The 19326-nt window shown below is 36.2% G+C and overlaps 1 long non-coding RNA gene across 3 annotated transcripts in view; it reads left to right on the top strand.

Annotated features, from left to right (window-relative positions):
- The window catches only part of LOC106028034 (uncharacterized), a 111632-nt gene that overhangs the window by 18802 nt on the left and 73504 nt on the right, over positions 1 to 19326 (top strand). The window lies entirely within an intron of this gene.

Raw genomic sequence — 19326 nt, 5'->3', positions numbered from 1 at the left:
GATGGCAGCAAATCATATATATATAAAAATCTCTGAAGCCTTTAACCTTCTATCTAGTATTCATTTCCAATGTGTAGTCAATCATCATGTCGTTGTCAGTCTACATTTTTACTATCAAACTTATTTTTTATTCTCTTTCACTGTTATGGTTACAGATACATTCCCTGGTAAGTATTTTGTGGCATACGGAGGGTAAAATGAGGAGGGGTAACAGCAAGAGGAGAGTATAATAAGTAGTAAATTGATGCTGTATATCAAAGGCAACCTATGAGAATGACAAATAGATGTTAAAAAATGCTTCTTCAATGAGTCCTATAACCTGTACTTTAGAATTTGAAAGAAGGATAAAAGAAGCATTAGAAGAATTTAGCAACATATTACCATCTCTTGTTAGTGAAAAGCTCAGTATAATAATATGGGAATTACTAATACAGAAGAAAGGATGTGCAATTGCCCTGTGGTTACTATGCATAGTGTCCAATATATAGAAATGATATTCTCACAATATTTTGGATATAATGAAGAAAATTTTGCATTCTTTGCTACAAACTTTATGGTGAAATTTCATTCTCCTTTCTATAAATTATATGATAGTGAACCAAAGCTAAGTTGAGGAACTCATAGGTCTACTTATATAGTGAAGATATTTAATATAAATATATGTCCTGCTTTTCACTATCTGTTATAGCAAATGACTTCATTGTTTAGAAAGTTTTCAAATTAGAGAAAATATAATAGCTAAAGTATAAAGAATCAACTTTCATATTAATGAACTAAAACTAACATTAAATATAGTATAATACTGTTTTCTGCCAGAAGCAAGAATAATGTATTTTAAAGGGCTATGTTAAAAGGGCATTTTAATGCTTTTCCTTAGTTCTGTGCTATCTAAAATATTGCAAAAATTATCTCTTCAACTTTATTTCTTTCCTTCTGTTTCTTTTTTTTTTTTTTTTCTTAGTTTCCTTTGGTCTTTTCAGAAAGTGACTGACTGAAGGAGAATGGGAAGAATAGAAATCAAGATTATCAGAAAAATTCATTTTTTAAATCTTAAATTTATTTGAATTAATAGTTTTTATTTCTTTACCAATTATTTTATTCCTAGTTTTTTATTCATGTTTAATTTTTGAAATATCTCATAATCAAAAGGAACAGCTTTTGTGTTTGTTTTCTATCTGCTTTGCTAGTTAGAGATAGACATGTTTGGATTCTAGAAGGCTACGCCAGTATTTTAATCAGGAAGTAACCAGTAGCCACCTGGGTGGTACAAAGGTTAACACAGGAGAGTTTTAATTAAAGAATGGTGTCTAGTTGATACTTAAAGAACATGCAAATTTGCTTTTACCTGTACAACTAATAAGCATTAAGAGCAATAGTAGAAAGTTCTCCACTCGTATGGAAAGTGGTAAGTGAAATGATTTGTTTATGCAATTGGCCTTACTGGTGAAGTAAACTTATATTGGAATTTTAACCTAGAACATTATGATAATGATAATAGGTAAATGGTTGAAGAACAATAAAAACAGATCTAAGTATCAAGATGGAATAACATAGAACTGATGAAATATTTTGATAGAAAACCATTAAAATTGAGAAGTTGTTGATTCATTTCAATTAAATTAGTTCAAATTGACAATAAACTTATTTTTTAGGTTAGGTGAAAGTTTTAAAGTTAAAAATGTTGCATTATGTTATCACTAAAAATTTTATTGTGCTAATTTTATCTAATTATTAACTGCATAGCTTGCATTCATCTGAAATCTGCTATGAAGGAATAATTCTAAATAAAATAATACAAGTTAATAAATGAATATATAACAGGATAACTGGGCTTAAATGCAAGCAAGAAAATGGGCCTATAATTTTTCTGATATTGACTCCTACTGTCACAAAGCATGCAGACAATGTTGACCAAAACATGCAGAAAGAATGGGAATCATCCTTGATGCTTATTTGCAAGGAGCATAGTTGCATTTACAGAAAACTTTTCTGTGAATCACAATTACCTCTAATTTTAGGGCTTAAATAGTCCTTTTTTGAGAATCAGTGAACCATTTATAAGCCACATAGGTCTTTCTTAGTCACAATCATGTATGTTTGGGAGCTACTCAATGTTTATTGTCACTGCACCGCAACACTGTCTAATTAGAGAAAGTGTGAGTATAGCTGTAACACAGACATTGATTTAATTTTCTTCCTACTCTTTCTTTACTAATCTTTATCATATTAGTTTAAAAGGTTTTCATTACAAAAATTTATAATGAATGCCCTTGCAAAAGCACTTGTCAACATCTTCTATTACCATTATCTGCTATGATATCTGAAACATGTAATTTTACTTCTGCTCCTCACCATCGACAGGCTTTCATCCAGCAATCATATTGTCATCTACTTGTAAATATACAGCCTACAGTAAACAATTTGTAATTTTCTTTCAAAGCTTTATCTAGTTACTATCCCATCTCAAAAAACAGGAATGGCCTCTAATGACTCACACCAAAAGTATTTTTCCTTTTATCTCATCTATTAAATCCTTCACGTCAAGTAATTTATTTTTTCATATACACCCTTTTGTTTTCACCTCAACAACTTCTGCTTTGGTTGAAATACTTTCATTTCTTGCCTGAATAACTCTGAAATCACTTTGTACCAGCTTCTCTAAGTCTGCATTTCTCATCATCTTCCTCTTGCCACAGAATTCAGAGTGACATTTTAAGCAGAAACTAGAGTATCCCGCTTTTCTATTACAGCTCTCCAAGTGATGGATCATTGGGCTTAAAGTCCAGACTCCTCATGGTGACCTGTGAGTCTCTAGAGGAGTGGGCTGTATAACTCTGAGCTGTTCTTCTCTTCCTTGCATCTGGCCACATGGAACTTCTTCCTGTCCTTCAGTTGTAACAAAGTTGTTTGGATTTGTCTGAGATATCGGTTCCGTAGAGATCATCCTTGAATTAGATCTTTCAAATCAGCTGCTGTTTGGCCCTGGGGAGCTCAGAAGAGAGGCTCAAGGGAGTTAGAAGTAGAAATCCTTGACATTCAAGGATGCATACATTCATTCTGTATCACAGAATGTCATCACAGAGTGAATGCATACATTCATTCTGTATGCACTATTCAAATCAATTTTAACTCAAGTAATGTGTTATCTGAGACAGAAAATCACACATAAATATAAGTGGCCCACTGTTTCACATACCATTTACATGAACTATGGTGTGAAGATATTGTGATATACATAATTCGTAAGTTGTGAGAATGTTTTATAATTCTGGCTGTATTTTATTAATTATTGTTCACTTCTCATTCTAATTTTTACCATAACCTTTATGATATATATACATATATATATAGCCATTGAGAGGGGGGGAGGGAGGGAGCAAAATAGGTTCTACAGAGAGTTTATTAGTATCCACAGTTGTAGGCATCTCTGCAGACCTTGGAATGAATCCGCTGTAGATAAAGAGAGTTACTGTTTTTCGGTTATCCTATAATAGTCTCATTAGAGACCCCCTTCTTCGCAGAGTTGTGAATTCTAACTCCCTTGAGCCTCTCTTCTGAGTTCCTCAGGGCCAAATAGCAGCTGATTTGAAAGATCCAACCCCTGGGTCCAGGGCTTTTCCCGGGTTTGGCATGGTAATTCTTTCTTTGTTCTTCTATTTTCTAAATCCTAAATTAGCGTCAGTGACTTGAACTTTTCTTTGGTTAAGCCTCAGCATTGCTTTTGTCTTTGTCAATTTTATAACACGCATTACATGATCTCTTTTAATATGTTTTGTGGCTTCAGTCTCCTGATCACATTCTAACCAGATTCAGACGAAGACTGTCCTTGGCTAATTAAAATGACTAAAGAAAAGAGAGGGCTGGATTTCAAATTTTAAAGGAGCCTTTGGATTAATGAAGAGGAAAAGATAAGTGGTTTTGTGGTGTTAATTTCAGAGACACAAATTTGAACTCTGTTCAAAAAACAAACAACAGCAACAACAAAAAACCAACCAACAAGCCAAACAAAAAACAGAAGAAAAATTCTACCTTATCTTCAGTGTGCTCATTCTTCATTCTCAATGAAGTTTTTTGTTTTGAACCTAGAATTGAACTCAGGACGCTGTGCTTGCCAGGCAGGTGCTGTACTGCTGAACTATATCCCCAGCCTGGTGTTCGCTTTCTCACCACACATTCTTATATTCTTGAAATGTTTGACTACTTGGTCAAGTTTTCCACTGCAGAATAATTAGAGAAATTCATGTTCTACATTATAATACAAAAGTGAGGAAGGAAACCAGAAATTGTAGGGTTAGCAAGGGTTAGTAGTGGGTCTTTGCTAAATTTACAAAAGTATGTTTGATTTCTCTTTGACAGTTTCTTCTAGAACAGTAAAAAAGTTATTTTGCCATAAGCACAGGATGTGCTTTTTGACAAAATATAGTCATGTAAATAAAGATATTTTTTCAAATATGAATTGATCACAAACATTAAGTATATATGTATTTCTTAAAAAGGCATAGGATTTTAATTCTTACTTAAAGGAAGAATCCAGGCACACAATCTTATGTTAATGTTGTTCTCATCTCAAATGCAACATGCATATTTTAGAACACTAATATAACCCCGATTTGTATTTAACATGCTAGTTTCTGAAAGTTAGGAATGTTGTTTCACTTTCTTAGTTATCCTTGGATACTGCCCTTTACATCGTTGAAAAAAACATGATGTTCTCATCAGGATATTATTGAGACCGAGCTTTGAGTGACGTCTGTGTGCCGATTTTGAGAAAATGATTGAAATTTTGTGTACTTATTTGGCTCCAACATTTTATTTATTTTTTATTTATTTTAAAGAGGGTAAAATTAAACACAATAAAACAGAACATAAGAAAGCAATGTAAGAGACATAAATTTCAAAGGACAACAATCAAAGATCTTCACTACCTATCATTTTCTCTCTTGTTTTCTTCTAAATAGTTGCCCATATCTTCACATACAGAGAAATCACATCAAACAACATAGTATGGAACTGATCTGAACAGAATGAGGAAGGTGTTTTAGGTCTTCAAGACAAGACAATAGGGAAGTCAACAATGGCTGTCATAGTGTGTCTCATTCTCTTCAAAATAGCTGTTCATATCTTCATCTGTGTTGAAATTGTACAAGACAAAACAGGGTAAAATCACTTTGAACAAATAATAATAGTATTGCTGGATTTCACATCACGACGCTACAGAATTAGCACTGGGTACTGTAATGTCTCTTTTTTTTTTTTCAAATTATTTGTTCATCATGCATTATATAATCAGTTCTCATAAACTGTTTATAGGTTCTATGCATGCATGATTCTCTACATGTATTTCTATCCTTTCTTATATTAGAGAGAAAACCAAAGCATAGCAAACAAAATAAAACAAAATCCTATAAAAACATGAAGCAAAAAAGTCCTATAAAACCATAGTACCAGGTGATCTACAATAGTTACTGTGTCATCTCTTGTTATCTTCAATGGAATTGTCCATATCATGAGGCATCGTATAATTGAATATAGCAGTATATAACAATATTAATAAAAACAAAATATTCTAGACAGTGTAAAACTTCAAAAGCAGGTAATAATCAAACTACAGTGGATATCCTAGTGAATCTTGTCATCTTCAGTGTAGTTGCCTATACTCTCAGACTTGATACTATCAATCATAACAGATTTGAATAAAATCTGTCAATGCAAAAAAGCAATCTAACAAACCAGATTCAACTAAGATTAGTGACGATAAACAGTGCAAGTTATACAGGGTTTCAGATTAAGGTAATAGGAAATTGAGGATGATTACCATACTATAACCCTGTATTTTAGGGATAGCTGTCTGTGCCCTCAAACCTCGTATGAGTAGACAGACTGCACCTGAGTTAAATCAAACTAAACAGAGCAGTAAGACTAATGTGCCTTCTAAATCCTGATACACTATTAACTATGTCCTCTGCATTCCTGTTTTAGAGAATTCTTCCCCTTTCCCTTTCTCAGGGTGCTTTGTACATTTTGGGTTCTGCTACACTTTTAGTTTTTAGATTAGGGGGGCAACCCGCTATCTACCTAAATGATTCTGAACCTTTTTACCCCTGAGCTTGATATTGAGTTGTGTTCCTTTACCTATTAAAGCCTCAAGGTTTTCCTTCCTCCTAGCTGAATAGTTCTCTACTGCACAAAAGTGTCATGACTTTGCAACCTATTTGCAGCTGCTGGAGGAGTTGTCCCTATTTCTCTCTGGTTCCTTGTCACATAGAGCCCTCTTTTCTCATCTTTGACTTTGATTCATTAACCTTCTTTCAGGTTGATTATATTTTTCTATTCAGAGCATTTCAGTGGACCTATCTGGATTCCTTGTTATTTGTGAGATCCTTCCTTTCATGATCACACATTGCAAATCTATGTTCAAATTTTGAAAGTGTAACTTTAGTTGCTGTTAGGGAATTTTGCCAGCTTTCAATGGAGTTTTTAATTTCCTAGTAATCTCTTTGGATCTGTTTCATATATTCTAGATTTTGTTTATATTCTTCATCAAAGGTTTCTCTCCTTTTTCTGGGTTCCTCCATTCTTCCATCTGTGTCTTCTTGAGAGGTGCTTAGCATTTCTTTTATTAATCTTTTTATATATTGCATCACTTGAATTAGAATTTCAGTTTTAATTTCATCTATGAGGTGCCAAAGGTATTTCTTTATATCCATTGATGCTGTGTCTGATACTGCATGCTTGCTGTCCACGATCTCTCCTGTATTTACCTTTCCTGGAATTATTTTCTCTGGGTCAGTGGGTGGAGGCTTTTGCTTATTTCTTTCTCTTGTCATGTTTCTGGTTTCTTTCAGACAGGTGTATGGTGGAGGTCTCAGACCCTTTCCATATTGCTTATGGTTTTTCTGAAGTGTGCTGGCTAGGGGATTGCTGCCTTCTCCAATTTGTTGTTGATCTGTGAGGTGCATGCAGGGAAGATGTGGGCTGGCCCTTGTCCTCTGAGCCAGTCAACCAGCAAGTGCCTTTACCACGTTAATCTGTGCCATGCAAACATCACAGGTGGCACAGATTTGTCCCTGGCTGTTGGGTCTGGACAGGGGTGTGACCAAGCTCAAGCTGATCCCACCAGCCCTCTTTGAGCCAGGAGTGGCTGACTAATGCCACAGTTCCAGGTTCAGGCTGGCCCTGCCCAACTCCAATATGTCGTCCAGCTGGTCACCTCCTCTTAGGACCCAGTTACTAGCACTCACCACAAGTTATTGCAGTTCTCAACATTGGTTCTGCTCTCAGTTGTGCTGAATTCTCCCCCAATGGGTCTTTGGCACTACTACAACTTCAGCAGAACCATGAGTCATCTGACTCCAAGGTGTGCCTAGCACAGTGTGGGACTGGCTCCAGTGAGAGTGCATCTGGCTCCAGCCTTTCATCCACATTTTTTTCTTCCTTCCTTCCTTTTTCTTTTTCCTCAATTTCTTTCTACATTGTGAGAATCCATTTCCTTTCGTCTGGTCTTCTCCATGGTATTAAATTAGTGTCTGAGTTGTTTTTTTCTCAGTGAGGCTCTCTACCCTGCCACCTACTGTTCTGCCATCTTCCCTATCCAACCATATTTTTTTATCCTTAAATTATGGATCCTCTTGTTGTCTTCTCGCCTTTGTATTGTTATTTCCTGGTTCCTTGTTACTTTTAAGAGATCTTTTCTTTCATGATCACACACTGCAAACCTGTCTTCAAGTTTTGATAGTCTGTCTTTAGTTTCTTTCAAGCAGTTTTGCCTGCTTTCAATAGAGTTTTTAATTTCCTGATAACCTCTTTGAATCTGCTTCATGTATTCTAGGTTTTCTTTATATTCTTTGTCAAACGTTTCTCTCCTTTTTTTGTATTCCTCCATTCTTCCATTTGTGTTTTCTTGAGAGGTGCTTAGCATTTCTTTTATTAACCTACTTATATCTTACTTTACTTGAATTAATATTTCAGTTTTGAGCTCATCTATAAGGTCCTGAAGATATCTCTTTATATCCACTAATGTGGAGTGTGATATTGCATGTTTTCAGCCCTCAATCTCTTTTGTATTTATCTCTCCTGGATTGATATTCCTAGGGTGGGGGCTGGGAGTTTTTTCTTATTTCTTTCTCTTGTTATGTTTTTGGTTTCTTCCATACAAGTGTATAATGGAGGTCTGAACACCCTTCCTTGTTGGTTGTGGTTCTTCTAAAGCATGCTGGTTAGTGATTTCTGCCCCCTCCAGTTTGCTGTTGGTCATTGAGGAGCAAACAGGCCCCCCCTCCAGGCAAGTCAATCTTCTGGTCCTTCACCCTGTTAGTGTGTGCTGCATATATGCAGTTGGTTTGGGACAACTTATTGGGTCCCAACCAAGGGCATTACCCAGGCCACACAGATTCCACCAATCTGCTCTGGGAAGGGAATAACCAACTGAAGTCATTGCTGTTCCTATTTCAGGCCCAGCCTTCCTAATTCCAACATATTGTCCAGTTGGTCACCTCCTGCCCATGGGAGAGTCTTATTTCCAGCCGTCACTGTGGCTTAATGCAGGTCCCTCACCAACTCCATTCTCCATTGGGCTTGCTGACCTCTGATTTCAGTGTGACCATGGCTCATTGAGTCATGGTGGAGTGATTTTGGGCTGTTCTGGCAAGTCAAGGTGGAGCAGGTTCAGGCAGCTCCAGTGAGTCAAGGTGGTGTCAGTTTGAGTGGCTCAGGCAAGAGCATCACGGGCGATAATCTTAGTTGCTCTATTGGTAGCCCCAGGACTGAGTGTTTGCCAGCTCTTTTCCCTTTAGTTTCTTCCTGGGTCGGGAGGATCCATCTCCCTCGGTCCGGACCTCTCCAGGATGTTTTATTCTGGCATCTGAGTTGTCTATCTCAGGGAGGCTCTGTATCATGCTGCTTATTGATCTCCCTTCTTTAGCTTCTCTGGGGCTCCAACATTTTAAAATCAGCATAACATTCTTGTTAGAGTCATTGGCATTTAATACATATTTTAACCACACTAAACTATTACTTTCTAATATTATTAACATTTGTTCTTATTTAAAGAGAATTTAGCAGGATAATGTGATGGCTTTTATTCTGCAGTCAAGGTTGGGCAAGGTGGTCAACAATAAAGTGATATCAAATGACCTGAAGCTAAAATTCCAGTTTTTCACCTCATCTTTTGTCTTAGAAAATAAAATCTGTTGAGTGTGAAGTTCTAGTGAAATATTTTATGAATCTGAAGGACCAAAGAGATGGAGACAGTTTGGACATAATTTTATCTCCTTCCTGATTCTGAGAATTTGCTCATGGTATCTGCAGTTGATGTCAGCTGTGGCTTCATCTATTAGTGCCAAAAGAATACTCATGTAGAAATATATAGAAAATTTCCATTTCAGAAACAAGTTCCACCTTTTTTTTTTTTTGCAAGATTTTGTGTCAGAAAAAAAAAATGGAATTTAATCCTTATCTACAGCACACCAGATATAGGAAACATCTCTCCTGATCATAGCAGAAAATACTTTTGAACCAGTGACAATCCTGGCCTTTCCTCAGGATTCTGATTCAACCTATATAGGATAGGCATATGTTTGGGTGTGAACCAACCCTTCTGAAACAAGAGGCATTGACAACAGAGCACAGCACCTGCCATTCTGGGCCCCTTTGTTGTAGGTAAATCTGGAAGCCCTACCACTCCATCCTTTCATTTGCATTTCCTTTGCTTCATTCTGAAGAGGCTGATATCAGGAAGCCTCAGTTTTTGTGGTCGTTTTGGCAGGAGCACACGGATACTCTGTTGTCTGGCTGCTCACTCTGACTGTTGGCAGGCAGAGGGTGAACAGGCTGCAGAATCAACCCCATTAGTGTCAACCTCATCTGCAGTAATGGGATCCATACTGGCCAAGACTGGGCACCAGTCTCTACCCCAGCCTCTTGTGTAGTCATCTAAGCCTAGCACAATATCAAGTAGTTAAGAAAAGAGATGATAGCATTGTGTTTGCTGCCACCTTTTGAAGGAAACCAGAAAGGCATTGGGAGTTGATGTTAGAATTGGGAAAAACACACATTTTTTTTACTAATGAAAGGGAAAGATGGAGATATATTGGCCTAATGTCTTTTTGAAAACAGTATCGTTGACGTGGTTGGTATCTTGGTACAGCACCAATACTTAAGAAAATAATACCAGATCCATTTTGAGCAAGATTATATGTGTGTATAGTGAGGAAAGTGATAAAAAGTGACAGAGGGAGAGAGAGAGAGAGAGAGAGAGAGAGAAGAGAGAGAGAGAGAGAGAGAGAGAGAGAGAGAGAGAGAGAGAGAAACAGCAAAATGATAATAAGATACATTCATATCCCACTTCACCAAGAAGAGAACATATAAGAGAGATGAGAAAGGCAGAAATTTGTTTGCTGGAGGTGGAAGCTTTGGCTGACAATAAATCATACATACGATTTTGGATAATACATTCTTTGGGAATAGATTGTTAAATGTGGCTTCACAAGAAATTGATCTTGATGAGCTTTCATAGTTTGTTACCATGAATTAAAATTGCTGTTAAGAGTGCACTATACTTTTGTATTCACTTATTCTGCCTTTCTGGTTCATGATATTTTTAATGTCAGAAAAAAATATATGTTCTAGGCTTTTGATAATAATAATGTTTTTGATAGTAAATATCAGCAAGAACCAATCAATCACTGTGTTGCTCATTGTGGCAATGGCCTAGCAATCCCCAAAATAAGTGATCACTGAGCTACAGACAAGAAGCACTGGGAGCTGGTCAGTCTCTTCTGGGTTCTTCAGTGGTAACAGCAGGGCTCCTGATGGCTAAGCTGTGGGGATTTCCACGTCACATTTATGGAATGCTCATCCTGACTGAAGATCCCTAGAAAATCTTGGCACTCTCTGGTTTAGCTGCTCCTTGATGAAGCACTGGTGTATTACCTGGGGGTCCCCAAAAAGCAACAACCCAATCTTATGGAAACCAAAAGCAAAACCTGAGTGTTCACACTTTGTGTGTCCATCCAACACCTCTTCAGGACACCCACTTCAAATGTTTTCTCAGATTTTGTGGACAGCTGCAGCGATGGGCTCTTGACTCTTCCCATATGAGATTTTTTTTTCTTTAAAAATTACAAGTGCTGAGACAGATTTGTTTAAATTTATGGGGATTCTTTGGTGACTTTGAATAATAAAGATTTTTAGTACTAAATTATAGGGCATAATGACAGATCCAAGTAGCTGTGATACACAGTAATTAAGACCCGCATTTTGACACTTTTGGCTCAGAAGAATGAGCCTAAGAATACCCCCACTTACTTCCTATTTCTTACCTCTAGTCACTAAAACCAGGCAGAATAGAGGAATTCTTGATTTTTTTTTTTTTTTTTTTTTTAATGTAGAAGGATGCATAGCTTGAACTCTTAAGGAGGGGCAAAAGTTCCATGTTTTAACTTTTGACTCTTGAACTTGGGTTCATTTACATTGATTATGGTTTCACACCATTCAGGTCGCTGGTTAAAGAACTGGAAGGCAATGATACAAAGATGTTTTAGATTATAACAGAGCTGCCTCTCAGAATATTTGAGTATGAACAATTTGACTGCAGTGTAAAGGACTTCAGCAGAGTGTTTTATTTCCTATGTCAGCAGCCAATTCTTATAAAAATGTCACATTGTCCATCTGGAATTTAGTTTGTGATAAGAACTATGCCAAAGAATCTCAGACTCACGAGCCTTCTAAGAAACTCCATACACGAACTGTGAAACCCTCGCACTGTAAGGTGCTCTGAGCAAGATGTTCAGGACTTCCCACATCTCATGCACTCTTGATTATTCCTCAGGCCTCCGTCATCTTGTCCTTTCCTGTGTTTCCCTCTAACATTTTTCACGTTTGTGCTGTGAACTAGAAAACATCATAGATGCCTTTTGGGTCAACCTGTTAGAGATGTTCAGGAAACAGTCTATTTTAGACAAAATAATAGCATTGTTATACAGAGAGAATGTAACTCTCTTCCCCTCACTCTCTGTCTCTATCTGTGCCTATCTCTTTCTGTCTCTCTATCTCTGTCTGTCTCTCTCTGTTTCTTTATCTTTCTGTGCTATGTCCCTCTCTGTCTGTCTCCGTCTCTCTCTGTCTCTTGTCTTTTTCTGTCTGTGTCTATGTCTCTCTGTCTTTTTGTCTGTGTCTGTCTCCCTCTATTTCTCTGACTCTCAGTTTTTATCTCTTTCCGTTTCTATGTGTCTGTTTCCCTCTTTGTCTCTGTCTCTGTCTCTGTCTCTCTGTCTCTCACTGCAAAAGAATGTTCAGCAGTTCACTGTACTAATAAATTCCAGGAAGTTAATAGTCACTACTTTGAACACTTTTTGTAATTGTAGAGGCCAAAGGCACCTTGTATTAATCTCATGATTCTTCATTAAATTTATTACTAAAATATTTATGCAAGTTTTTTTTCCTGGTATATACACTTCTTGGTGCTATCTATCTATCTGTCTGTCTGTCTATCTATCACCTATTTATCTGTTGGTACTCCAGCTTATAAGTTTAATTTGTTCCATGGTTCTGGAAAAGACTGCCACTTTTGTGTTCATTTAGGATAGATAGCTGTGGTTATATTCATCACCTAATGCAGAGTTTGCAAATGAAAACCAAAATGTGTTAAATGCTTCCGTTTGCAAACCAAATTGCTTATAAAGAAAAGTATCCATGAACTCAGGAACCACTGTGTATACAAACTGTGCCACTTAGCCTTTTTCAGTACTTTATATGACATCATAAATAGATAAACATCTAAAAATAATCTAATATGATGGAGTTTTATATTCTGCAGCTGTCTTCCATCTATTTCATATACAACTGTAATTAAAGGGCATTTAAATGATAAATAATTTTCCTTCTTATTGTATATATTAGGTGATCAAAATAATAATTCATTCCTCATTTTGCAAACAATGCATCAGAAATTCTTTCCTGGTATTGACTGAATCAATTGCTTTGTAAATTGCTCAGTATTATTACAATTTACACGTCACACAAACTGTCCATTTTCTTGTTGAATGGTGTTTTCCAGTTTATGGTTGTCATGAGTAAAGTAGTTACAAGTGCTTCTGTCCAACAGTTTTGGTATGCATATATCTTTATTTCGCCTTGGAAAATATATATGAGCTAAATTACTGGGGTTTAAAGTAGTAGGTTAAATAATTAACTTTTGAAAGTAGTAGAATTTTATGGTTTCATTCTTCCATAATTGAGTGTTTAATTTTGAAACACAATTCATTATTTTATTTTGTGGTTCTAATTTTTAGTGTCTTCTTAAGGAAATCAGTGTCAACTTTAAGATTGTTAAGTTACTCATATATGTTTTCCAAAAGCTTACATTTTTATCATTTATAGTTAAATCCATGATGAACTGTACATTCATTTTTGTGTATTAGGAAGGGTTAATAATTTATCTTATTTTATGTATTTTTCCATCTTTTATGGTATCATTAGTTGATTTGTTTTCCCCTACTGAATTATATTATAGTTTGATGAAAAGTCAAGGTTTTGCAAATTATGTTTTTTTAATTATCTAGTCATGTTTGTTGAAATATTTCCCTCCTTAGACCAAGACCACTCTATATGATTGTAAGAGTTTTTAGGACATCTTTAAATTCAGTCAGTGACAATTGCCCAGACAAGTTTTTCTCTAAAATCAGTTTTGGTTAAGCTAGATCTCTCCATTTCTACATAAATTTTAAATTAGCTTATGAATTGTTACTGACGACTTTATTGGGCTTTTGATTAGAAGCACATTGAAATATAAAGATTGGCATGGGAAAGTGATAAATCAACAATAGTAAGTCTTAAAATTCATGAATATGTTATATTTCTCCATTTAGTTGGCTTATTTTTAATTTTTCTGTTAGGCTGATTTTATTAATTTTTTGAGTTCTTTATGTGAGTTTTTAATATTTCTTTCCTCTCTGTCTCTCACTCTATCTTCCCACAGTTCAGTGACTAAAAGCAGTCTCCTCATGTGTTTTGTCTAGTGTTTTATTCTTATTTTTTCCAGCAACATACATCTCAACCAGATACTTCTTTGTGGCCAGAAGTACATCACTTAGAGCAACTGTTTTATGATAAACCATTTTAGGTGACCTAGCATTCAAAGCCTGTTTTGGCCCCATCTCCCTTATAGTTAAAGGCTTGCTTACGAGGCCTCCGGAGGTTCCACATAGTTTAGCCATCTCTAGCCACCTCATGGCCACTCTTCCCGCTGTTGACATCATTCCAGTAATAATAAACTCACTGTCATTCCTCATAGTTTCTGGAAAAAATCCAAAGGCCCTTTATCCAATGTTCTTCTGGTCTGTGCTAATTTTACCTTGCCTTCCCCTTTTTTCCTCTTTGTATAAACCTTAGGCTACCAGTGTGGTCTTCCCTAAATACCTATCTAACGCTGTACGTTAGGATTTCTACTACCTGGAAAAAACTATCCTTTTTAATTTACTCTATTTATTTTCTCTTTCCTAAAAACATCTTTGCCTCAATTCTAACATACTTGTAGCTTATTTTTCTGTATGTTTATTCTTTACTCTTGTGTCATGTTTGCTGGGGTCTTACTGTACTCTGAACTTTGGAAAGCACTGCTGTTCTTACCCAAGTACCATTTTCTGCATCGCTGGGCCTTTCTTCCTGCATTGTGGAAAGCTGTCCTGTTGTGTGGCAGGCTGTATGGAGAGGCTAACACCTTCATCGCATGGAGTTAGTCCATAGTACTCCAGTTCTTTCAACCCTCTGTTGCAAAATCCTCACGTTCATGTCTTCTACTTTTTTCCAAAAAATTCTCACTCAAGACTAACTGACAGTTGCCCATCTTTTAGCCTTATAGTCCATACTTGATGTCTACATTTCTATCCCTATATTCATCTTCCAACTGCCATAATTTCAAATAATGTACTTCTAAATAAGTCATTTGCATTCAAATCCTTTATTCAAGATTCATCTGTGAGATAATCTGAACTAAGACATCAAGTCAGAGTATAAGGTCCATGAAAGTAGGGATCTTCTGTGTAGACTAGGAAAGAAAGGAAATTTTCAACAAATGGTTGACTTCAAAATATAAGTAAAAAAGGAGTGTAACTCATGGCCTATAATTTTAGCACATTGTTGGAAGAATGAGTTTCGAATACTTAGTTCTGGACACCTATTTGGTCACACAATTATGTGTTGTAAAGGAACTGATAGTGGTGTGACACAGATAGCCCTTATGCTCCCTTACATATTTTAGTTTTCCTTTCTATTATGCTAAAAACACAAGATTTGTTTGGTACAAAAACCTGAGAAATGACTCAGTGAGTTAGATGTGAGGGGACATAGTCAACAGCGTGTAATTCTTGCATTCTGATATTTTTCCATCTGTAGAACAGTCAGAAAACCTAGTGAGCTGAAAGGGGCAGAAATTGCATCAGCTCAGGACTGCATAAGTAGGTTCCTGGACATTCTGCGCAGGACCTGTTCTAGGAGTGAAAAATAAGTCATTTTTGGGTTTGATTTCTCAGATAGGAGACAACTTTCAGCAACGTAGTTTAGCTATCCTTACTAACACTGTACCTGAAACCCCAAAGTTACCATAGAATTCATTAATCTTCTATCCAGCTCTATTCTCTCCTCAAGTTCCCTAACTTCGGTCAACGGTAACCAGTTTCTTAGCTCCAAAGCTAAGAAATAAGTTAAGAAATAAGCTTTCTTAGTGGTCTGAGGATTAAATAAATGAATACTTTTGAGGTACTTACAGTTCAACAACCTTTCAATTAAAGCCTGAGAGTATTATTTTTTATTGTTGTTCAGCTAACTTCTTATTTTTCTTAGAACACATTCTCATTAAATTAGTTATAAATATATTTATTCTATATTCTGAATTTATCGTTGTATCTGGTCACTTCCATTTCCTCTCCTAATACCTGAGTTCAAGCTTGACTTAGTCCATTGTAATAGTCTTATAATTAGTATTTCTTCTAGTTTGAGATTTGCTTTCTTATTACACATGCACTCATATTCCTCTCAAACCTAAATTGCTACCTGCTTTCCCATGGTGTGTTAATGTTAAATTTTCATCTCAGATCTTGTGTGCTTTAAACACATCTTAAACATGATCTTATATCATTTTCTTATGAATTTTTTCTCTATGTGAACTATATTGCTTTCCCACCAAAGCATACTTCAAATATTTCTGTTTCTGTGAATTATTGGGGTATTATATTGTTTCCAAACTTCATTGAAATATCAACTCAAAAATTATGTCTTCCTAAGGCCCTTTCATGCGTTTCTTAGTTGAAAGGAAACATATATCCTCCTAAGTTTTAAAGGCACATTACGACTTCTTGTATTAAGCTTGAACATTATCACATAAATGACAGGATGTATAAATAATAAGGAAACTTACTTTTATTTATTATAATTACTTGATATTTCATCTCAAATCTCTCAAGTTGACAATATATATGTCCTGGATACAGATGGGCAAAAGCCAAAAATTGTATGTTAGAGATTTACATGCTAAATCCTTCAAAATCTGTGTTTCCTTTGCAGAATGTAGCTACTGATTATGTGTCTACTTGGGGTTAATTTTAAATTCAAGTCATTGAATTGCATCCAATGACTTTTATTAGTTATTTAGTAAAACATTCATGTTATCTATTTTTATTTTCCTACAAACTGACATCCGTCCCATATTGACTAAACAGAAAATCAATGGCATAGTTCAGTTTTTTATGGGGGAAGTGCTATATTAAGGAAATACATTTATGAAGACAACATGAAATAACGCAGGGGAATGGTGGCTATGTACAATAAAGATAAATACGGCTACACTTTAAGAAGAATGAAGTGTGAAGATCCTCTGACATAACTGCATTAAAAACATTAACACAAATTAGTGAAAGAAGAAGGAAGATAATTGAACCTTTTAAAAACTAAATATGATAAATCATGATACTGTAGATAACTACAATTGGAAAAATGGAGAATAATTAATAAAACCAAATAACACATATAGTGATTCAGGAGGTCAGACTTGTTAGAGAACAGTGTCACTAGTAGATTCTTTTTTGCTCGTGAAGAAAAGAATAAAGAAAGAAATACACTTTCCCTTGGAAATTAAAAGGGCAAGCCTGCATCCTACTGCATTTAATGAATGGTGGTCCAACTCTGAACCATCCCACAGGGATGAGAAGCCACAATTAGGCAAATGTGCCTGAGCCCTCAGGACGCAGCCTCTGTCTCCCAACTGCATCTCAAGTAAGTACTCGAACGACTCAGGTCACTAAAGATAAACCTTGTCCTGACCATGTTTTCCTTTATCTGGACAGTCTATGAATTACTCAGCAAGGCAGATGTGTGTCTGTGCTTACTGATGACCTGCAGTTTCTAGCACCTAAGCTTAGCCTTGGTAACTCTTTAGAATGTCTCTAAGGGACAGTGCCTTCCCATGCAAATAGCTAAAAATATTCCCACTCCGGTAAAAATCTTACTACTGTTCTTCTTAGATAACAAAAACAGTAAGAGCATTAACTGTTGGTCTACAAATTGGGCCTAATCCCAAAGGACAAGATGTGCATGAGTGTCACACTCACTGGCCTTTGAAATAACAGAGCTGGCAAGCCTGTGCCTGGAGCTCTCCAGGACTGAGTTTATCAGTGTTTTCTGATACAAATGGGTGCACTGGTGTAGGACTCTGTTCTTCCTGGTCAGATTAAGTTAGAGCTGTACCCTTCACTGAGCAGAAGTTACAGTTATGTGCCTGCATGAGCAGGTCAACACTTGCTGACTTCCAGATCTCTTTTTCCCCTAGTGTCTATGATGTTAAGGGTCTGCCTGCTTGTGATAGTTGTTTGTGTTGGAAAGATTTACTGGTCAGAAAATATACAGAGATCCTGAACTCAATCTTCCTGTGGGGTTCCTAGATATTTAAAATGACTTCTGGTTATCACTAAATTACATAAATCTCCTAGACTAAATGAAATTGCCTTTTGAAAAAATGATTTCCTGGAGGTACTATTTAAGGCCTGTTCAAGGACCTTATCTCATTTTTCTGTCTACTGTAAACACATGGAGCTACATGCATTTCCGTTCTGTTTCTCAACCTTCTAAGAGAGTCTCCATGAGGACAACACTATTTTAAGCATCAGAAATACAAAGCAGAAAGTTTTCTTCTAAAGATTTTGTTTAACGAGTAAAGATAGTTAATAAACAGATGAATGCAATGATTAAGTGGATAGGAAAGGCCTTACTGAGACAATAGCATTTGCAGCTGATTCTTGAATTTTGATGAGAAACTATTAATATATTTAAGCAGCCCCTAAGATGATATTGTTTGTGCCCAAAGACCCAAAAATCAACACTGTTAGAGTACGGTCAGCAGGTGACAGAGCGATGTTAAGATGTAATGCAATGTTGGTGGGTGACAAGATTTGAGGTTTATTTGTACGTTTTTTTCTAAGTGTAGTGGAAAGCTTCTAGTTGATTTTAAGTGGAGGAGTATTGTGTTTTTGAAACACTCTACTGTTTGCTGTGCTGTGAGTGCACTGGTAGAGGACAAGGGTGAAGCAGGCAGATCATTTAGAATTCATTTGGAAAAATTTGGAGAGATGAGAATAGCAACAATGCTATGTGGTTACATTCTTCAGAACTGCTGGAGAGTTTTTGGAGGAAGATAAATACATTTCTTTTAAGATGTGTTAATTATGAGATGCCTATTAGAAACTCAAGCTGATTTGTCAAACAGATGTTGGAGCCTAGTGTGCACTTGACAGAAGCCCCCGGGGCTGATTGTGTACATTTGGAAGTCAGAGGCGTAGAAATGTGCTTAAAACAGTACGCTAAATGAAAACTGTCCTGGGAAACATGAAGAAAAGAATAGGCCCTGAGTCAAACACATGAAGATAATGAAAAATCTAGTGGAAGTGGAGAAAGCACAAAAGGGGGAGACTGAAAAGGAACAGTAGGCAAGGAAGGAGAAAACAGATTATGAAAAAAGGCAAAGAAAAATAGCGAACATAATTACCAGAAAGAAAGGATGCCCAATATTGTCAAATCTTTGTGAGCAGTTAGAGAAGAGACATCAGAATGAATAGAGAGAGAGGCAGGGTAATGATAGCAGAACACGGAGTCCCAGGAGAGCTGACTTCAATTAAGAGTGGTTGCGTCCCATTGGTAGTGCCCTCAGAGACAGAAATTGATGCTGCAAAAAATAACTCATTGCAGAAGTTCATTTAAACTTTTTTAGGAAGTTGTTTGAATTGATCGTTTTGATGTTATGCGCTGCAACACAAGAACAAAACTTGGAACTGACAGCCTGTG

This window comes from Cavia porcellus, unplaced genomic scaffold (assembly GCF_034190915.1).
Source record: "Cavia porcellus strain 051 isolate PalLab524CR breed Dunkin Hartley unplaced genomic scaffold, mCavPor4.1 scaffold_30, whole genome shotgun sequence".
Classification (NCBI taxonomy): domain Eukaryota; kingdom Metazoa; phylum Chordata; class Mammalia; order Rodentia; family Caviidae; genus Cavia; species Cavia porcellus.
This window is presented reverse-complemented; position numbering and strand designations above follow the sequence as displayed.